Source organism: Lineus longissimus, chromosome 16 (assembly GCF_910592395.1).
Source record: "Lineus longissimus chromosome 16, tnLinLong1.2, whole genome shotgun sequence".
Lineage (NCBI taxonomy): Eukaryota > Metazoa > Nemertea > Pilidiophora > Heteronemertea > Lineidae > Lineus > Lineus longissimus.
The window spans coordinates 16,454,866-16,478,433 of record NC_088323.1 but is presented as its reverse complement, the minus strand read 5'-3'; the positions used below and the strand labels follow the sequence as shown (position 1 = coordinate 16,478,433).

General features: G+C 46.8%; 1 long non-coding RNA gene across 1 annotated transcript in view; it reads right to left on the bottom strand.

The window, feature by feature from the left end:
* The window catches only part of LOC135500604 (uncharacterized), a 45,584-nt gene that overhangs the window by 921 nt on the left and 21,095 nt on the right, over positions 1 to 23,568 (bottom strand). Inside the window, exons 2-4 of the long non-coding RNA XR_010449487.1 lie at positions 12,946 to 13,071; positions 1,028 to 1,089; positions 360 to 837 (exon numbers count right to left, since the gene is read on the bottom strand). This is a non-coding gene — a long non-coding RNA (uncharacterized LOC135500604). The remainder of the gene's footprint in view (positions 1 to 359; positions 838 to 1,027; positions 1,090 to 12,945; positions 13,072 to 23,568) is intronic.

The window sequence follows — 23,568 nt, the reverse complement described above, 5'->3', positions numbered from 1 at the left end:
TACGCGTCGCGTTGGGTCCTTGCGTCTAGGTGTCACAAGGTGAAGATCACTAAGTTGTGATCAGGTAGTGTACTAATTGTGATGACGTCATGCGCAATGCACATAATGGCTGTCGAAGGTATGACGTGAGATTACGTTGCTCACTTTGCATGGGTTGTTGCTGGAGGCTGGGAAGTAAGACGATTATCCCAATCATAAACAAGTCTCAAACAGTGCGGGAAATGTAACGATCTAACTGGAGTAGGATCTCGTATAATCTTTCAAATTTTTTTCTGGATGTTTCAATCATCTCGGGGGAGAATCGGTCAAAGAGCTAAAATTGCGCAAACATCAATGACTTAACAAAATGTGAATCTCACCTGTTTGTTGTAATATCATCTACTTCAGTGCCTGATCTTCTACGACTGCCGCCGGAGAGCATAGAGGGTTGTAATATCATCTACTTCAGTGCCTGATCTTCTACGACTGCCGCCGGAGAGCATAGAAGGTTAACCCATCAAGTTAAGTGCGAGCCGTCTGATTAACGGCAAAGGCGAGTCCGGAGCCCGTCCCGGACTCCATCCCGCACCATGTCGTCAACTTTCTTAAGCCCTTCAACAGCGTAAGAGAGGGAAGGCCTATTTAATTTAAAAACCTCTCTTTTTCGCGTTGAAATGGCAAAATGAACGAAGACGACACGCCCTCATGCTGAACCCCCCTCAGTCGTAGAACCGAACGACAGGGTCCCCTAGGGGCGCCCGACAAGAGACACAAAGCGTACCGTGCTTTGGACTCCGCCACGTCGTCGGCCGGCTGCTTGGCACACGCCTTCCATACGGAGTCCGCGGAATGGACCTTCTGTAAATGGAATTGGAGAGTCAACATCACAACTAATGCAAAAGACACAGAAAACGCAAAAAAATACAGGACATAGATCAACCAATCACACACCCGCACCCATACTCATCCCCTCGACAACCTCCCACATCCCACGCCCCCCAAACCCTCTCCCCCAGCTAATCACACACACATATCACTCTATACATACCCTTCACCTCGCGATAGACATCATTCATAGTCGGTTGCATTGGAGAACTTGGCTTGGGGCATCTGCAATGATAAAAGTGATAGTAACGGTAACACGAGCTCTAGAAACTTGTTCCGAGTGAAAGGCCCAGAAGCTTAGGGTGCGATTTTTGAGGTGTTCTTGACGAATTCGAACAAAATCATAAAAGAATTCGTCACAAAAACAAATAATTCCTCGTCGTCATTCGGGAGTGTTGCGGAACCTCACTAATGAGATCCGAAACCAACCGAAACTGTCTAAACCTCACGAACAAAAGGACACGTGGAGTTCGGCCACGAAGTCTTTTCTGCAGCCAAATGAGGGGAAATATTTTGAATTGAAGGGGGGGGATAAATCTTTGGAGTAAGACGAAATTCAAAAACTGCTTGGCAAACTGAAATGAAGCAGGAGTTCGCATGTGGCGAGGACTGGACAGGAATGATATAGTGCGCAGCCGTCATTGGCTTCTTGGTTGCTGAGGAAAACGGCAAATTTCTTGGAAATCGGAATTCGGAATTGGATGTGTGCTCATTTACAGAAGTGGAGGTTGGGATATGCCAGAGTAATGCCCAAGACCGAATCTGTCTTACCATTGCGTGGCGTGGCCTGTGCTTAGAAAACGTGGCGTGGCCTGTGCTCCTCGCGTCTGATCTTGAAGCTCCACGCGTCTTGAATGCGCAGTTTTTATTGGGAGCGTTGGTAACATCAGTTGAACGACTTACGTCATGTCATTAAATAATAGAATCGTTCTGGTGCTTTCATGCCGTGCTCGTCATGGTCACTGCATTTGTTGTGCCAGCCTTATACGAGTGGATCATAGCATAATTTGTATATTTTGTACTGCTGATCTGGTCATAGTCAGGTTGGCATTGGCATTAGCAAGGGTAATCTGAAGAAACTCGAGTTGACACAGGGCATATTGGTTAAAAGATGTTTTGGCCTTAGCAAAAGGCACAGAGATAGTGCTCTTATTCGAGCCCTTGACATAAAGAAACTGTCAGAAACATTAAGACCCAAGAGGACAAGCAAACATTTCAAAAGAATGCTGATGATTGTGTCATATACTTTCAACATCATCATCATCATCATCATCATATCTGGTGTCCTGCCCCACTATTGGGCCTTTGACAGAGATATATTTCTTATCAATTTTTTTTAATCAATGGAAGAAAATAGTGACACGGGCGTTTGGAGAGCTAATGAGACAAGGCCAACCCCCACTTTCATAGATTGAAATTTCCGTTGCAGAAGCTTTTCGTGCGCGGGACCGGACGAACCACAACGGGCAAGAGACAGGACGAACAGACTACGGTTATGATGATGTAAGTTCCAAGCCATTGCGGCTTCCCTGTGGATGAGAGGGGGAGAATAGGCGGGCACTGGGGGGTCCAATCAGGGGTTAGGGGATTCACTCGGGGAGCTGTCAGTGGTCAGTGGTCTTCAGGGGCTTAAGTGCACAGGCCAATCTCTCGGGTTTAATTTCATGAGAGATTTCTATTTGTGTTCAAGATTAAGTACAGTTTCGCTATACTGTGCACCAATAGGGGATCTCCCTTCTCACATGTTACACGGGTGACCTATTCAGGTCCAAAGTCTATATCATCGGAGAAGACAGGTTTCTCTGCCTGGAGGTTCACTTGGTGGAGACCAAAGTCTATCCTCATAGAAGACAGGTTTCTCTGCCTGGAGGTTCACTTGGTGGAGACCAAAGTCACTGTCCTCAGAGAAGACAGGTCTCTCTGCCTGGAGGTTCACTTGGTGGAGACCAAAGTCTCTATTCTCAGAGAAGACAGGTTTCTCTGCCTGGAGGTTCACTTGGTGGAGACCAAAGTCACTGTCCTCAGAGAAGACAGGTTTCTCTGCCTGGAGGTTCACTTGGTGGAGACCAAAGTCTCTATACTCAGAGAAGACAGGTTTCTCTGCCTGGAGGTTCACTTGGTGGAGACCAAAGTCTCTATACTCAGAGAAGACAGGTTTCTCTGCCTGGAGGTTCACTTGGTGGAGACCAAAGTCACTGTCCTCAGAGAAGACAGGTTTCTCTGCCTGGAGGTTCACTTGGTGGAGACCAAAGTCTCTATCCTCAGAGAAGACAGGTTTCACTGCCTGGAGGTTCACTTGGTGGAGACCAAAGTCACTGTCCTCAGAGAAGACAGGTCTCTCTGCCTGGAGGTTCACTTGGTGGAGACCAAAGTCTCTATACTCAGAGAAGACAGGTTTCACTGCCTGGAGGTTCACTTGGTGGAGACCAAAGTCACTGTCCTCAGAGAAGACAGGTTTCACTGACTGGAGGTTCACTTGGTGGAGACCAAAGTCACTGTCCTCAGAGAAGACAGGTTTCTCTGCCTGGAGGTTCACTTGGTGGAGACCAAAGTCTCTATCCTCAGAGAAGACAGGTTTCTCTGCCTGGAGGTTCACTTGGTGGAGACCAAAGTCTCTATCCTCAGAGAAGACAGGTTTCTCTGCCTGGAGGTTCACTTGGTGGAGACCAAAGTCTCTATACTCAGAGAAGGCAGGTTTCTCTGCCTGGAGGTTCACTTGGTGGAGACCAAAGTCTCTATTCTCAGAGAAGACAGGTTTCTCTGCCTGGAGGTTCACTTGGTGGAGACCAACGTGTCTATTCTCAGAGAAGGCAGGTTTCTCTGCCTGGAGGTTCACTTGGTGGAGACCAAAGTCTCTATCCTCATAGAAGACAGGTTTCTCTGCCTGGAGGTTCACTTGGTGGAGACCAAAGTCACTATCCTCAGAGAAGACAGGTCTCTCTGCCTGGAGGTTCACTTGGTGGAGACCAAAGTCTCTATCCTCAGAGAAGACAGGTTTCTCTGCCTGGAGGTTCACTTGGTGGATACCAAAGTCTCTATCCTCAGAGAAGGCAGGTTTCTCTGCCTGGAGGTTCACTTGGTGGAGACCAAAGTCTCTATTCTCAGAGAAGACAGGTTTCTCTGCCTGGAGGTTCACTTGGTGGAGACCAAAGTCACTGTCCTCAGAGAAGACAGGTTTCTCTGCCTGGAGGTTCACTTGGTGGATACCAAAGTCTCTATCCTCAGAGAAGACTGGTTTCTCTGCCTGGAGGTTCACTTGGTGGAGACCAAAGTCACTGTCCTCAGAGAAGACAGGTTTCTCTGCCTGGAGGTTCACTTGGTGGAGACCAAAGTCTCTATTCTCAGAGAAGACAGGTTTCTCTGCCTGGAGGTTCACTTGGTGGAGACCAAAGTCACTGTCCTCAGAGAAGACAGGTTTCTCTGCCTGGAGGTTCACTTGGTGGAGACCAAAGTCTCTATCCTCAGAGAAGACAGGTTTCACTGACTGGAGGTTCACTTGGTGGAGACCAAAGTCACTGTCCTCAGAGAAGACAGGTTTCTCTGCCTGGAGGTTCACTTGGTGGAGACCAAAGTGTCTATTCTCAGAGAAGACAGGTTTCTCTGCCTGGAGATTCACTTGGTGGAGACCAAAGTCTCTATACTCAGAGAAGACAGGTTTCTCTGCCTGGAGGTTCACTTGGTGGAGACCAAAGTCTCTATCCTCAGAGAAGACAGGTTTCTCTGCCTGGAGGTTCACTTGGTGGAGACCAAAGTCACTGTCCTCAGAGAAGACAGGTCTCTCTGCCTGGAGGTTCACTTGGTGGAGACCAAAGTCTCTATCCTCAGAGAAGACTGGTCTCTCTGCCTGGAGGTTCACTTGGTGGAGACCAAAGTCTCTATCCTCAGAGAAGACTGGTTTCTCTGCCTGGAGGTTCACTTGGTGGAGACCAAAGTCTCTATCCTCAGAGAAGACTGGTCTCTCTGCCTGAAGGTTCACTTGGTGGAGACCAAAGTCTCTATCCTCAGAGAAGACTGGTCTCTCTGCCTGGAGGTTCACTTGGTGGAGACCTAAGTCTCTATCCTCAGAGAAGACAGGTCTCTCTGCCTGGAGGTTCACTTGGTGGAGACCAAAGTCACTGTCCTCAGAGAAGACAGGTTTCTCTGCCTGGAGGTTCACTTGGTGGAGACCAAAGTCTCTATCCTCAGAGAAGACTGGTCTCTCTGCCTGGAGGTTCACTTGGTGGAGACCAAAGTCACTGTCCTCAGAGAAGACAGGTTTCTCTGCCTGGAGGTTCACTTGGTGGAGACCAAAGTCTCTATCCTCAGAGAAGACAGGTTTCACTGACTGGAGGTTCACTTGGTGGAGACCAAAGTCACTGTCCTCAGAGAAGACAGGTTTCTCTGCCTGGAGGTTCACTTGGTGGAGACCAAAGTCTCTATCCTCAGAGAAGACAGGTTTCTCTGCCTGGAGGTTCACTTGGTGGAGACCAAAGTGTCTATTCTCAGAGAAGACAGGTTTCTCTGCCTGGAGATTCACTTGGTGGAGACCAAAGTCTCTATACTCAGAGAGGACAGGTTTCTCTGCCTGGAGGTTCACTTGGTGGAGACCAAAGTCACTGTCCTCAGAGAAGACAGGTTTCTCTGCCTGGAGGTTCACTTGATGGAGACCAAAGTCACTGTCCTCAGAGAAGACAGGTTTCTCTGCCTGGAGGTTCACTTGGTGGAGACCAAAGTCACTGTCCTCAGAGAAGACAGGTTTCTCTGCCTGGAGGTTCACTTGGTGGAGACCAAAGTCACTGTCCTCAGAGAAGACTGGTCTCTCTGCCTGGAGGTTCACTTGGTGGAGACCAAAGTCACTGTCCTCAGAAGACAGGTTTCACTGACTGGAGGTTCACTTGGTGGAGACCAAAGTCACTGTCCTCAGAGAAGACAGGTTTCTCTGCCTGGAGGTTCACTTGGTGGAGACCAAAGTCACTGTCCTCAGAGAAGACAGGTTTCTCTGCCTGGAGGTTCACTTGGTGGAGACCAAAGTCACTGTCCTCAGAGAAGACAGGTTTCTCTGCCTGGAGGTTCACTTGGTGGAGACCAAAGTCTCTATCCTCATAGAAGACAGGTTTCTCTGCCTGGAGGTTCACTTGGTGGAGACCAAAGTCTCTATTCTCAGAGAAGACAGGTTTCTCTGCCTGGAGGTTCACTTGGTGGAGACCAAAGTCACTGTCCTCAGAGAAGACAGGTTTCTCTGCCTGGAGGTTCACTTGGTGGAGACCAAAGTCACTGTCCTCAGAGAAGACAGGTTTCTCTGCCTGGAGGTTCGCTTGGTGGAGACCAATGTCACTATCCTCAGAGAAGACTGGTCTCTCTGCCTGGAGGTTCACTTGGTGGAGACCAAAGTCACTGTCCTCAGAGAAGACAGGTTTCTCTGCCTGGAGGTTCACTTGATGGAGACCAAAGTCACTGTCCTCAGAGAAGACTGGTCTCTCTGCCTGGAGGTTCACTTGGTGGAGACCAAAGTCACTGTCCTCAGAGAAGACAGGTTTCTCTGCCTGGAGGTTCACTTGGTGGAGACCAAAGTCTCTATTCTCAGAGAAGACAGGTCTCTCTGCCTGGAGGTTCACTTGGTGGAGACCAAAGTCTCTATTCTCAGAGAAGACAGGTTTCTCTGCCTGGAGGTTCACTTGGTGGAGACCAAAGTCTCTATTCTCAGAGAAGACAGGTTTCTCTGCCTGGAGGTTCACTTGGTGGAGACCAAAGTCTCTATTCTCAGAGAAGACAGGTCTCTCTGCCTGGAGGTTCACTTGGTGGAGACCAAAGTCTCTATTCTCAGAGAAGACAGGTTTCTCTGCCTGGAGGTTCACTTGGTGGAGACCAAAGTCTCTATTCTCAGAGAAGACAGGTTTCTCTGCCTGGAGGTTCACTTGGTGGAGACCAAAGTCACTGTCCTCAGAGAAGACAGGTTTCTCTGCCTGGAGGTTCACTTGATGGAGACCAAAGTGTCTATTCTCAGAGAAGACAGGTTTCTCTGCCTGGAGATTCACTTGGTGGAGACCAAAGTCTCTATACTCAGAGAAGACAGGTTTCTCTGCCTGGAGGTTCACTTGGTGGAGACCAAAGTCTCTATCCTCAGAGAAGACAGGTTTCTCTGCCTGGAGGTTCACTTGGTGGAGACCAAAGTCACTGTCCTCAGAGAAGACAGGTCTCTCTGCCTGGAGGTTCACTTGGTGGAGACCAAAGTCTCTATCCTCAGAGAAGACAGGTTTCTCTGCCTGGAGGTTCACTTGGTGGAGACCAAAGTCTCTATCCTCAGAGAAGACTGGTCTCTCTGCCTGGAGGTTCACTTGGTGGAGACCAAAGTCTCTATCCTCAGAGAAGACAGGTTTCTCTGCCTGGAGGTTCACTTGGTGGAGACCAAAGTCACTGTCCTCAGAGAAGACAGGTTTCTCTGCCTGGAGGTTCACTTGGTGGAGACCAAAGTCTCTATTCTCAGAGAAGACAGGTTTCTCTGCCTGGAGGTTCACTTGGTGGAGACCAAAGTCTCTATCCTCAGAGAAGACAGGTCTCTCTGCCTGGAGGTTCACTTGGTGGAGACCAAAGTCTCTATTCTCAGAGAAGACAGGTTTCTCTGCCTGGAGGTTCACTTGGTGGAGACCAAAGTCTCTATTCTCAGAGAAGACAGGTCTCTCTGCCTGGAGGTTCACTTGGTGGAGACCAAAGTGTCTATTCTCAGAGAAGACAGGTTTCTCTGCCTGGAGGTTCACTTGGTGGAGACCAAAGTCTCTATCCTCAGAGAAGACAGGTCTCTCTGCCTGGAGGTTGACTTGGTGGAGACCAAAGTCTCTATTCTCAGAGAAGACAGGTCTCTCTGCCTGGAGGTTCACTTGGTGGAGACCAAAGTGTCTATCCTCAGAGAAGACAGGTTTCTCTGCCTGGAGGTTCACTTGGTGGAGACCAAAGTCTCTATCCTCAGAGAAGACAGGTTTCTCTGCCTGGAGGTTCACTTGGTGGAGACCAAAGTCTCTATCCTCAGAGAAGACAGGTTTCTCTGCCTGGAGGTTCACTTGGTGGAGACCAAAGTCTCTATCCTCAGAGAAGACAGGTTTCTCTGCCTGGAGGTTCACTTGGTGGAGACCAAAGTCTCTATTCTCAGAGAAGACAGGTCTCTCTGCCTGGAGGTTCACTTGGTGGAGACCAAAGTGTCTATTCTCAGAGAAGACAGGTTTCTCTGCCTGGAGGTTCACTTGGTGGAGACCAAAGTCTCTATCCTCAGAGAAGACAGGTCTCTCTGCCTGGAGGTTGACTTGGTGGAGACCAAAGTCTCTATTCTCAGAGAAGACAGGTCTCTCTGCCTGGAGGTTCACTTGGTGGAGACCAAAGTGTCTATCCTCAGAGAAGACAGGTTTCTCTGCCTGGAGGTTCACTTGGTGGAGACCAAAGTCTCTATCCTCAGAGAAGACAGGTTTCTCTGCCTGGAGGTTCACTTGGTGGAGACCAAAGTCTCTATCCTCAGAGAAGACAGGTTTCTCTGCCTGGAGGTTCACTTGGTGGAGACCAAAGTCTCTATCCTCAGAGAAGACAGGTTTCTCTGCCTGGAGGTTCACTTGGTGGAGACCAAAGTCTCTATCCTCAGAGAAGACAGGTTTCTCTGCCTGGAGGTTCACTTGGTGGAGACCAAAGTCTCTATTCTCAGAGAAGACCGGTTTCTCTGCCTGGAGGTTCACTTGGTGAAGACCAAAGTCTCTATTCTCAGAGAAGACAGGTTTCTCTGCCTGGAGGTTGACTTGGTGGATACCAAAGTTGTAATGATTTGTTTTTTCGTTTCAGTTCATCCAGTGTGTGATGTGTCTGTAGACCGGCAGCGAGAGGCCATGAACAACGCTGAAGACCCCTTTCCGTCCATGTAGTTGTAGACTTGTGCTGTCTGTTTCTCTAGACATGTCATCTAGTCCACAATCATTCACCTTGGAGTGTGTTGAATTCATGGAACATATCAAGCACTATAACGATTGTACGTTCCATGACAGGATTTAGAACAGAACATCAATGGGACTGTCCTAAGTAGACGAGGAATTCTTGATTGCGTGAGGATGTCTTGTCATGACGTTTATTATGTTATCATACATGTACAGAAGAGAGCTAGCCCTTTAGTGTATCGTAATATAAAATGTCAAGCTTTTGTAGGTCTGGAAACCATCTTTGTCAAGGTTAAGTCACAGTGTTCCCTGGCCGTCGCTCATCCTCATTGTTCAAAACATTGTGATAAGACCATGTGGAGGAACTTCAAAAACTTATTCATATCCTTGGCTTCTGAAAAGTTAAATTTCTAACAGAACTATTTTTTGTTTATTTGTTTACTTATACTTGTATTTATCAAGAATAAATTGCAGAAGCAGATAAAGTACTCTTGATATTTCTTGGAATTCGAATGATCAGTTATTGTTGTTTTGTATATGTTCTATATTATGTAAATATCTAGATGCAGATTATATTCAATACTATTTATTTTGTCTTCTACTTTCTACTCTAAGTTATCAAGAATGTACAGAAGAATTTGTGTGAACAAACTCAACTCAACCAGCAGCTTCTGGTGGTTTACTGCATAGGAAAGCCTTTTTGGCTCACCGTAGGGGAGTCTATACAACACTGCAGTGTCGTCAGTCGTCATCTGTATCCTGTTTCAAAAACAGTGGCACTTTTCTTAACCGCTAGGGCTATGAACTTGAAACTTTGTACACTGACCCCCCCCCAGGTCAGGTGACCTCCAACTCTGTCTTTCGGTCTGACCTGATTCTCGACATGGCCACCAGGGGACCAAAAGTTAAAACCTAAAAAGTGCCATATCTCACTTATAAGCAACTCGTTTTCGCTAATTTAAGTTCTCCTGGCAAAGATACATCACATATCGTACAGGTTTTTGATTTGACCTAATTTTCAAGGTCACAGAGGTCAAATGGTTTAAATTGGCTGTTTGAGGGTAACTATGGCATGTCTCTTAACCACTGAAGCTAAGATAATGAAATTTAGTACATTACAACTTGGCTATGTCTTGGTCAATGTCACAACCCAACCACGATGGAGATTAGGTTACAACTTGGCTATGTCTCGGTCAATGTCACAACCCAACCACGATGGAGATTAGGTTAGGACGACGACGAGCAAAGACGACGACGAGCATAGACGACGACGAGCATAGACGACGACGAGCATAGACGACGACGAGCAAAGACGACGACGAGCAAAGACGACGACGAGCAAAGACGACGACGGAAGACGACGACGAGCAAAGACGACGACGGAAGACGACGACGAAAGACGACGACGAGCATAGACGACGACGAGCAAAGACGACGACGAGCATAGACGACGACGAGCATAGACGACGACGAGCAAAGACGACGACGAGCAAAGACGACGACGAGCATAGACGACGACGAGCAAAGACGACGACGAGCATAGACGACGACGAGCATAGACGACGACGAGCATAGACGACGACGAGCATAGACGACGACGAGCATAGACGACGACGAGCAAAGACGACGACGAGCAAAGACGACGACGAGCAAAGACGACGACGAGCATAGACGACGACGAGCATAGACGACGACGAGCATAGACGACGACGAGCAAAGACGACGACGAGCATAGACGACGACGAGCATAGACGACGACGAGCATAGACGACGACGAGCAAAGACGACGACGAGCAAAGACGACGACGAGCATAGACGACGACGAGCATAGACGACGACGAGCAAAGACGACGACGAGCATAGACGACGACGAGCAAAGACGACGACGAGCATAGACGACGACGAGCAAAGACGACGACGGGCATAGACGACGACGAGCATAGACGACGACGAGCATAGACGACGACGAGCATAGACGACGACGAGCATAGACGACGACGAGCATAGACGACGACGAGCAAAGACGACGACGAGCATAGACGACGACGAGCATAGACGACGACGAGCATAGACGACGACGAGCATAGACGACGACGAGCATAGACGACGACGGGCATAGACGACGACGAGCATAGACGACGACGAGCAAAGACGACGACGAGCAAAGACGACGACGAGCATAGACGACGACAAGCAAAGAGGACGACGAGCAAAGACGACGACGAGCATAGACGACGACGAGCATAGACGACGACGAGCATAGACGACGACGAGCAAAGACGACGACGAGCATAGACGACGACGAGCAAAGACGACGACGAGCATAGACGACGACGAGCATAGACGACGACGAGCAAAGACGACGACGAGCAAAGACGACGACGAGCAAAGACGACGACAAGCAAAGAGGACGACGAGCAAAGACGACGACGAGCATAGACGACGACAAGCAAAGACGACGACGAGCAAAGACGACGACGAGCATAGACGACGACGAGCAAAGACGACGACGAGCATAGACGACGACGAGCATAGACGACGACGAGCATAGACGACGACGAGCAAAGACGACGACGAGCATAGACGACGACGAGCATAGACGACGACGAGCATAGACGACGACGAGCAAAGACGACGACGAGCATAGACGACGACGAGCAAAGACGACGACGAGCAAAGACGACGACGAGCATAGACGACGACAAGCAAAGACGACGACGAGCAAAGACGACGACGAGCATAGACGACGACAAGCAAAGACGACGACGAGCAAAGACGACGACGAGCAAAGACGACGACGAGCAAAGACGACGACGAGCATAGACGACGACGGAAGACGACGACGAAAGACGACGACGAGCAAAGACGACGACGAGCATAGACGACGACGAGCAAAGACGACGACGAGCAAAGACGACGACGAGCAAAGACGACGACGAGCATAGACGACGACGAGCATAGACGACGACGAGCATAGACGACGACGAGCATAGACGACGACGAGCAAAGACGACGACGGAAGACGACGACGAGCAAAGACGACGACGAGCAAAGACGACGACGAGCATAGACGACGACGAGCAAAGACGACGACGGAAGACGACGACGAAAGACGACGACGAAAGACGACGACGAGCAAAGACGACGACGAGCAAAGACGACGACGAGCAAAGACGACGACGAGCAAAGACGACGACGGAAGACGACGACGAGCAAAGACGACGACGAGCAAAGACGACGACGAGCAAAGACGACGACGGAAGACGACGACGAGCAAAGACGACGACGAGCAAAGACGACGACGAGCAAAGACGACGACGGAAGACGACGACGAAAGACGACGACGAAAGACGACGACGAGCAAAGACGACGACGAGCAAAGACGACGACGAGCAAAGACGACGACGAGCAAAGACGACGACGAGCAAAGACGACGACGGAAGACGACGACGAAAGACGACGACGAGCATAGACGACGACGAGCAAAGACGACGACGAGCAAAGACGACGACGAGCAAAGACGACGACGGAAGACGACGACGAAAGACGACGACGAGCAAAGACGACGACGAGCAAAGACGACGACGAGCATAGACGACGACGAGCATAGACGACGACGAGCAAAGACGACGACGAGCATAGACGACGACGGGAGACGACGACGAGCAAAGACGACGACGAAAGACGACGACGAAAGTCGACGACGAAAGACGACGACGGAAGACGACGACGAAAGACGACGACGAAAGACGACGACGAAAGACGACGACGAAAGACGACGACGGAAGACGACGACGAAAGACGACGACGAAAGACGACGACGGAAGACGACGACGGAAGACGACGACGGAAGACGACGACGAAAGACGACGACGGAAGACGACGACGAAAGACGACGACGAAAGACGACGACGGAAGACGACGACGAAAGACGACGACGAAAGACGACGACGAAAGACGACGACGGAAGACCACGACGAACGACGACGACGGAAGACGACGACGAAAGACGACGACGGAAGACGACGACGGAAGACGACGACGGAAGACGACGACGAAAGACGGAAGACGAAAGACGACGAAAGACGACGACGAAAGACGACGACGAAAAACGAAAGACGACGACGAAAGACGACGACGACGAAGAATGGGAGTATCTCAATCAATGGAGATTTTTGAGAGGATATTCACTTACTTTTAAATGTAATCTGCTCAGTGATGTTCTTTGTTTTGATGTAAGAATCTTGATTGGCAACGAATATCCAGCCAGACTCCTCATCTTTCCAACCATATTTACCAGCCCACTGAAGTGCCACTGGTTCTGAAATAAAGACAAAACAGAATATAAGTTCAAAATGTCTAATGTATGCAACAGCATGACGACGATGACGACGACGACAGTTTTTGGTGATGTTGGTTCATTTTGAGCACAAAAAAAGTGAAAAAAATGTTTGTACTTAGAAATTTCTTCATCACTCAGTCAGTTGAAATTTTTCAAAATTTCAAAATCAAAAAACTTTGGGACTGCAGTTTTTGGTGATATTGGTTCATTTTAAGGGGAAAAAAAGTGAGACGACGACGACGACGACGACGACGAAAGACGAAAGACGACGACGACGACGACGATGACGATGACTGCAGTTTTTGGTGATGTTGGTTCACTTTGTGCAAAAGAAAACAGTGAAAAAAATGTTTGTACTTAGAAATTTTTTCATCACTCAGTCAGTTGAAAATTTTTCAAAATTTTCAAAATCCAAAAAATTTTGGGACTGCAGTTTTTGGTGATGTTGGTTCATTTTGAGCAAAAAGAAAAAAAAATTTTGTACTTAAATTTGTTTTCATCACTCAGTCAGTTGAAGTGGCGCCAGTGGAAGTGATGACGTCCGAAACAATAAAATGACGGTCTGAGCCTGTGCAGTGAAGACAGCTAATAAAGTGACACATTGTTTGCTCATCAGACTAATTACTGAGAACATCCAAAATAATTGTTGCTATTTTCCCGTCTGTCTCTCGGCTAAAGTCCGAGGTGACAGTCGGCAGTCTATATCTGATACGATTTCAAAGGAAAAGAAAATCATCTCCATTGTCTAAATAAGTATCCTTAATTAATCCAATAAATAATCTGAAAGGCAAATAAAGGGTTGTTTGATGTATTTAATTGTACGGCGAAATCATTTTTTGCAGCAAGTGTCAACGGCGTCAAAAGTGAATCACCAACCATAACCGATTGTCCTGTCCAGGGAACCGCGACCCTAGGCCGCGAGAAGTAAATGAAGGAAATCCGTGCAAGAGTGACATGTTTATGATGCGGTTCACTGAAATGTCAAATGGAGGCGCCACTGAGGTTGACACATTGCCAGCGCTTTTTAAACGATCAATCTTCTCATAACACTCCGATCCGGGCTGAATCTCCCACATTTTCACGCACAGCTGGCTCTCAAAGGGTTTCACCTATTAACTGCTTCATTATAAGAGGTGACTTTCTCTTTAGCGCTATTTTGCTAAAGCGCTAAATTACATGAACAGGAAATTCTGGGCTGCCTTTAGGAATATTTTCCTCCCAGGCGTTTACGCGCCAGATTGACCTACTGGTGACTAAATCTGGGGGCTGACTCCATCACAATCTACTGTCCACTTGGGTAGTGTCATTGAAAGTTTCTGCCCTGCGTAGACATAATAAATTAACCCATGATAAAACCAAGGATGAAGCCAGCGCAAAGGCGACTTGCTGGTCGCACACGAGCGTGGCAGCTAGTGCCAAGAATCGAATCCACGACATTTCGATCATAAGGCCGAGACCTCAGCTGTAATTCTACAAAGGATGAAAAGCCGCATGGGAAGAAGCTGTTTATAAAGACAGCACGATTTACCAAAACCACTTTTCAATTTAAAGTGTTGAGTTGTGTCTTTCTGACAAGTAGCCTGTTACCTATGATTGTGCATTCAGTTTCATTAACATGTTATTTGATCTTTTCCACCGCAAATTTCAGTGTTCGTTCAACTCTCCAACCTGTTGTTATCATTCCCATTGATATATTCCACGTATTAATTTGGAGTTCATGAGCATGAACAGAAGTCAAAAAGCGATTATGCTAAGACCTCTTTTCCATGATTAATGACATAAGTCACATGGCCAGATGTTTGGATAGGCAAAGCCTAATTTAGTCATTAAAAAGCTGACTATCCTAAAACTGACGCAACGCCTCACTGAAAAAGACGCCTGCTTATTTTCAAATCACAATAGCTGGTGGCACCTGTGGCGTTGTCAAATGCAGCTCCCAACCTGTTGCCCATAAACTTGGGGAGCTATTTGATGACTAAGGTTTAATAACGAGCAATATGTGACCACGGCCTGCGGCTAACTTTCGCCTTTTACCTGATGGACCAACCATTCAGTGGCGCATGTTCCGGGATTCAGCCAATGAACGCCCTTGGTTTATGTATTACGCTGAGTATTTTGATACTGAGATTTTCACAAAGTGCTGCAAGATTGACGTCATTTCAATATGTTCACACACCACTGTACATCCATCCTCAAAATGGATAATTACATAACATGTATAGCATGAAGGTAAATACTTCCAAAGATTCCTCAAAGCCATGGACCAGCAGATCCGATGCTTCGACTGGCATGCACTTTATCAAATTATGTCCATAAGTTCAAATTCCTACCAATCAGGTCAATTTTCTGGTCGGGTAAGTCCGGTAGCGCTCGGGCGATCCGATGCGCACGCATGGCGTAACAGACACGCATGGTACGTCACCACTCGCAACACATGGCCCTAAATCATCGTTATCCTCTGTTGTTTGGAAAAAGATTTCAGGCTGATTGACCTCAATTTTGTCAACTTAACGCGCAATTTGACGATTAAGTACAATATCTAAGGAAACTGATGTTTTGGAAGCGCGACGCATGCGCCAGCTTGTAAATCATTGCGTCGGTTTGACCGATGAAGTTGGTGACATTCCTCTCATCAATCGAACATTTCGTGTTTTTCACGGCTGAATCCATTGGCTTCTTGATCATGAGCAAACCTAAATCATTCCTTTTTGCGAGAGAATTTCTAATTCAGATTCACCCTAGAGTAGGCCAGCGCCATGCAAATCGTAAGCTCTTGAGGTCCCATTATAATCGTTTCGATAATCGCCCTTTGACAAGACTTCTGATACCTAACACTGCGCTAGCAGGTAACTTGAATACAGGTACCATGTACCCGCTGGAACCAAGCGTAAATTTGTGGAAGATGCAAAACCACTGTCATGGAATAAGTCATTCACTGACAACCCGAACCATGATCGAAAGTGGATGACCTGCGGCGGGTTTTATTGCAGTTAGTAACGTATTCCTCACCCTCACTTCTCAATAAAATTGAAATTGAAATGCTTTCGTTTTTGACGACGTCATTCTGATGACCAGCCGGAAATCTCTCATGACGCCATCGCACCATTGATGACGTCATGACCTCGCTGCGTCAGCGTTGCGAAGCAAGCGAAATCTGCGACGTGGCAACCAGACCAACATTTTTGCCAATAGTTGTTTGCGGTTAAAATTAATTTTAAAATTAATTTTAAAAATTAATTTTTTGCGGTTAAAATGTCTCGAAACGGACTGTTTCATTTTTGTTTGAGTACTGTAGCCAGTATTATACTTGGGCCGACCTATATTGTCCCGAGTGAGGGGCCCAATGAGAGGAAAGAGACCGCAAAAGGTAAACATTGCGCACGTACCAAGCCACAACTTGTGTCGGTGCGTCCGGAGACCGTGGAAGAGACTGTTGATGTTCTTCCCGTGATTCGGGGTTTCAAGACCTGGTCTCCACCACAGCCTCCAAACATGGTCATCATCACGCCTGAGGAGAGGGTGACAACGTTTAAACGCCTGAAGGACCTGAAGGTCCCGGGGCTGCCGCCCATGATCTGGGATGACCGCCTTATCAGCGCCGAGAACATCTCATACGTGAGGTCCTATAGCGGGAGCAAGTGTCTGGAGTGTGAGGTTGGATGGGAGACGTATCTCTGCTGGATGGACAGGCCTGTGGTGGTGAGGGTGTTCAAGGCAGAGTACAACAACATCGCCACCGTCGTCAAGGAAGCAGCCATGATGCGCCACCTTAGTGACATGGACTCCACTCCCGAGCTGGTCGGACTAGTGCCCCTGGATGATTCAAAGCTTTATCTCAGATTCGGGATAGTCACAGAATACAACCCAGGACCGAGAGGTTGGAGGTTCGAGAACAGGTTGGATAGGATTCTATCTTACGATGCCGAGGTGCACAGAAGCCGTCCAAAAATGGCCATGCTGCTCTCTTTGAAGGAGTGGATGAAATGTCTCATGGAGTTGGCCATAGCGATGCGCAACCTCAACAAGAGGAGGCTCGTACACGGTAGCATCAAGTTGGAAAACCTGCAACTGAGGCGCGTCAAGGGAGAATGGAAGCCATGTTTCATCGCATTCGGCGAAACGTTCGCCACTCTGAAAGCGACCAGAGCCTTCGCCAAGTTTCACCGAGACGTGGAAGACTTCGGAACTCTTCTGAAAGAGATGGCTGGCGCGTTAGAGATGAACTTCCACCGGATGGCCGAGTGGTGTCGCGGAGAATACCACGACCGCCCAACCCATGACGCTGTAGTGGATTTCTGCAGGAATTCCTACTATTTGGCCATCGAAAGAGAGAACGCTTTCTTGGAGTAAACCGACCAAGAGTTGCAGCCAGTCAGAATCCGGATTGATTACACCAAGGACCCCGATCCTGATTGGTTAGAAATAGCGCGCATGCGTTGATAAACGAATCGATTTCAACCCCTGGTTGACCCAAACCGCCTCCGTCTTTGAAGTGAGATGGACGTTCCTACACACCGGGAGAAAGAGCCGGATCGCTGCGTCTCCATTCAAATTTTGTCTTCAAACAATAAATGCAGATGACTGTGACAAATGTGTAGTTTTTCGTTTCCATTTGAAAAGTTGGGATTTTCTCTAATCAAGTTTTACTCTAGATGCCTATTATTGCCTGTCCCCTAAGTAAATAGCATCTTGACCCTCAATGCATTGACATTGCTAAGCTTCTAGACAACGCGCATCAATATGGGCGGAGGCAATACGGCTGGAAGTTCAGTATGGCAAATACACGTATTGGCAGTATTTCAGTTGCATGCAAATGCGAATTTTCAGCCTTCACAAGGCATTGTTGACATTAATAGAATGGCTTCAAGTTCTCAAAGTAATTTGCAAATTTCAAATCAATCAATTCATCACTTCATGCATTATAACGACTATTTGAGAAGAAGAAGCAGAGAACAAGACAGGCCCTTAGCAACCAAAGTTACAACGCTAATCTGAAGGCGACCCTCGGAGACCACTCTCGGTCAATTTGACAACACTTAATCACCACTGTCACAAGATAATTCCACAGGAGAGTCTTGAAGAGATAGGGACTACAATAGCTCCCTGCGGAGTGGGTCAATTCGGCCTGAAAGGTGTTTGTCTGTGGTGATCCGGGGCTCGCGAGCCACCACGCGCCGATGTGGTAAGCGGGGATGCGTGACCAGCTGGTTAGGGACGGTCACCATAATGACCGACTACAGCGGCCCATCATCTTGTCAGTATTAGATAATCTTGGGTCAAAATGAATTTGTTGCATTGTTTACTTTGATGTGATCGACCATCTTTTATTTGACTCCAACTACATGTTAGGGATATTGTTGTCTTTAGGAAATCAGTTCCTTTAAACTACACGTATTATTCATTTGTAGAGAACTGCTCATTCATACGGTCCCCACGTTTACGGTCCGCCACGACAAACTAAGGCACCATTTCAAAATGACATAATCCTTGTCAGAATCTTAAAGTTATGTTGCATAGCATACATTATTTGATGATGATAAGCCTTTCTTACCAAGACAATTGGATTTCTATTGCATTAGCAACACCAGTGTAGGAAGAGAATGACGCCAAGAAATGACGCCAGTGTGTCTCGTTTTTATCCTCTCGGAAAATACTTTCATCCTGAACTCCAGCTCCCTCTTGGTAGCTCGGCCTATACCATCTTACCCCAGTAAAGAACTCAAAATGAACGAGGGCGATACAATCTTACCCCAGTAAAGAACTCGAAATGAACGAGGCCTATACCACCTTACCCCAGTAAAGAACTCGAAATGAACGAGGCCTATACCACCTTACCCCAGTAAAGAACTCGAAATGAACGAGGCCTATACCACCTTACCCCAGTAAAGAACTCGAAATGAACGAGGCCTATACCACCTTACCCCAGTAAAGAACTCGAAATGAACGAGGCCTATACCATCTTACCCCAGTAAAGAACTCGAAATGAACGAGGCCTATACCACCTTACCCCAGTAAAGAACTCGAAATGAACGAGGGCGATACCATCTTACCCCAGTAAAGAACTCGAAATGAACGAGGCTTATACCATCTTACCCCAGAAAAGAACTCGAAATGAACGAGGCCTATACCATCTTACCCCAGAAAAGAACTCGAAATGAACGAGGCCTATACCACCTTAACCCAGAAAGAACTCGAAATGAACGAGGCCTATACCATCTTACCCCAGAAAGAACTCGAAATGAACGAGGCCTATACCATCTTACCCCAGTAAAGAACTCGAAATGAACGAGGCCTATACCACCTTACCCCAGTAAAGAACTCGAAATGAACGAGGCCTATACCACCTTACCGCAGTTAAGAACTCGAAATGAACGAGGGCGATACAACCTTACCCCAGAAAGAACTCGAAATGAACGAGGCCTATACCACCTTACCCCAGTAAAGAACTCGAAATGAACGAGGCCTATACCATCTTACCCCAGTAAAGAACTCGAAATGAACGAGGGCGATACAACCTTACCCCAGTAAAGAACTCGAAATGAACGAGGCCTATACCACCTTACCCCAGTAAAGAACTCGAAATGAACGAGGGCGATACCACCTTACCCCAGTAAAGAACTCGAAATGAACGAGGCTTATACCACCTTACCTCAGTAAAGAACTCGAAATGAACGAGGCCCATACCACCTTACCCCAGTAAAGAACTCGAAATGAACGAGGCCTATACCACCTTACCCCAGTAAAGAACTCGAAATGAACGAGGCCTATACCACCTTACCCCAGTAAAGAACTCGAAATGAACGAGGGCGATACCACCTTACCCCAGAAAAGAACTCGACATGAACGAGGGCAATACCACCTTACCCCAGTAAAGAACTCGAAATGAACGAGGCCTATACCACCTTACCCAAGTAAAGAACTCGAAATGAACGAGGCCTATACCACCTTTCCCAAGAAAGAACTCGAAATGAACGAGGCCTATACCACCTTAGCCCTGAAAGAACTTGAATGAACGAGGCCTATACCACCTTACCCCAGAAAGAACTCGAAATGAACGAGGCCTATACCACCTTACCCCAGAAAGAACTCGAAATGAACGAGGCCTATACCACCTTAGCCCTGAAAGAACTTGAAATGAACGAGGCCTATACCACCTTTCCCAAGAAAGAACTCGAAATGAACGAGGCCTATACCATCTTACCCCAGAAAGAACTCGAAATGAACGAGGCCTATACCACCTTACCCCAGTAAAGAACTCGAAATGAACGAGGCCTATACCACCTTACCCCAGAAAGAACTCGAAATGAACGAGGCCTATACCACCTTAACCCAGTAAAGAACTCGAAATGAACGAGGGCGATACAACCTTACCCCAGTAAAGAACTCGAAATGAACGAGGCCTATACCACCTTACCCCAGTAAAGAACTCGAAATGAACGAGGCCTATACCACCTTACCCCAGAAAGAACTCGAAATGAACGAGGCCTATACCACCTTAACCCAGTAAAGAACTCGAAATGAACGAGGCCTATACCACCTTACCCCAGTAAAGAACTCGAAATGAACGAGGCCTATACCATCTTACCCCAGTAAAGAACTCGAAATGAACGAGGCCTATACCACCTTACCCAAGAAAGAACTTGAAATGAACGAGGCCTATACCACCTTACCCCAGTAAAGAACTCGAAATGAACGAGGCCTATACCACCTTACCCCAGAAAGAACTCGAAATGAACGAGGCCTATACCACCTTAGCCCTGAAAGAACTCGAAATGAACGAGGCCTATACCACCTTTCCCAAGAAAGAACTCGAAATGAACGAGGCCTATACCACCTTAGCCCTGAAAGAACTTGAATGAACGAGGCCTATACCACCTTACCCCAGAAAGAACTCGAAATGAACGAGGCCTATACCACCTTACCCCAGAAAGAACTCGAAATGAACGAGGCCTATACCACCTTAGCCCTGAAAGAACTTGAAATGAACGAGGCCTATACCACCTTACCCCAGAAAGAACTCGAAATGAACGAGGCCTATACCACCTTACCCCAGAAAGAACTCGAAATGAACGAGGCCTATACCACCTTAACCCAGTAAAGAACTCGAAATGAACGAGGCCTATACCACCTTACCCCAGTAAAGAACTCGAAATGAACGAGGCCTATACCATCTTACCCCAGTAAAGAACTCGAAATGAACGAGGCCTATACCACCTTACCCCAGTAAAGAACTCGAAATGAACGAGGCCTATACCATCTTACCCCAGTAAAGAACTCGAAATGAACGAGGCCTATACCACCTTACCCAAGAAAGAACTTGAAATGAACGAGGCCTATACCACCTTAACCCAGTAAAGAACTCGAAATGAACGAGGGCGAGACAACCATTCGCTTTTCTATTCGCCGTATATCGTGCTCCTCGAGTGGGTTGTGGGGTTTTAGTATTTAATGTGTTTCTGCTTGGTCGGGGTTATTCATCACCTGATTTCTAGTAAAATGAGCCGAAATGTGAATATCCAGGCTTTCAGAAAATGTCAGCTCGTTTCAATGCAAAACTGGTCAGCTCATAAACTGCCACCTGGTAACATGCAACCCCAAGGTGAATTGTTTCCAATACAAGTTCAAATAAAATACCCACAGCTTAAAAAGATGCTCCCCAGTTGATAGCTGGTTCCCTTTAACTATGGATATTCAAGTGGTGGTGTGTAACAATAACGAGCGGGCGAGAAACACTGCTATGCGAGGATGTTGTGGTCAACAATCAGCTGGACGAAAATATCCACCTCCCGGGCAACTTTGATATGAGATGCAGGCGACTTTTTGGGGCCAACCGATACTAGTACATATATGGGGGCCATTCCGTAGTAAGGACTTCATCCATGGCGGTTTTACTTTCATCTCCAGCAAACTCATTAATATGAAGAGATAATAATTAGCATCCTACACTTGCTAATCAAAAGATGATCTATGTACAATATGACCACAAAGATGATGCCTTAAGATGATAAAGACCTTTAATAGGGATCATTCAACTCTAATGATAATCTTTTAGTTCTATTATCTTCATAGCTTATTATGCATGAAATCACACTGTGCGGTTGACAATGTTTTAACGCCCAATTTGTACTTGCATTGTTCCTTTAATAATGCGTAACATCCTTTCGATTGTCCCTTTAACAATGTGTGACATATTGTTAATTGTAAAGAACAACATGTTTCACCAACGAACAATATTGTTTCTTTATGTTTAATGTTACTAGGCGTCGGGAGTAAAGGTTTAATAAGGAAATATAAATTTCAAACAGGACACCTAATATCCGTTCAGCAGACAATGGGATGTGCTAAGTTGCGTCTTTAATTGACAACATCTTTCGCTCATCGGTGTCTTTTTAGACTAAGCGGTTTGCAAATTTTTCTTAGAAAGACAAGGAAATATGTTAATTTTCTTGATTACCAATAACAAGATGTTTTATTTCATCCGTACTTAACTTTAGAATGAGCATTACCGAACCGTAAACTCCAGTTAGCATTATGTTGCCAGGAAGATCAGCCATTGTCTGAAATGGCAATGTTTGTATTTATGGAATTGATAACAACCTGAATGTATGGGGTGTCTGACCGAAAACAACTCGAGTGGAGCTGTGTAAAAGCCATGCATTGCCAAGGGACATACACAGTCCGAGGCAAGATTGACAATTCCATCAAAGATCCAATGACGGTAGGTCCCATATAAATGCATATACACAGCAAATTACAAACCCATTTTAGAATTCTGGAAAATAAGAATAGTTCACAAATTCACAGTGACCAATTCCAATATAAATTCTTAGTTAATTCTTCAAAATTTCTATAACAAATTCCATCATAGATCCATCCATGGCTCTCCATCATAGATCCATGCATGGCTCTCCATCATAGATCCATGCATGGTTCTCCATCATAGATCCATGCATGGCTCTCCATCATAGATCAATGCATGGCTCTCCATCATAGATCCATGCATGGCTCTCCATCATAGATCCATGCATGGCTCTCCATCATAGATCCATGCATGGCTCTCCATCATAGATCCATGCATGGCTCTCCATCATAGATCCATGCATGGCTCTCCATCATAGATCCATCCATGGCTCTCCATCATAGATCCATGCATGGCTCTCCATCATAGATCCATGCATGGCTCTCCATCATAGATCCATGCATGGCCCATGTTGGTATCATCAATGGATTGCCACTACAAAAGTATACAGACCAACTGCATGGATATTGTGAATTGGGACTTGCCTTTATATTTTGAACAAAGACTTAATGGTGGAAGAAGCATGACATTTTAAGCACGGCAGTACCATCCATCGTAGCGTGTGCTGAATTTCAATTACTAACCACGGCTCATGAAAAAGTTTTAATCATTTCAGTTGAGGACGTGGTTCATGCCCACTCGTTTATACCAAGACACGTGTAATATCACGCTGATCT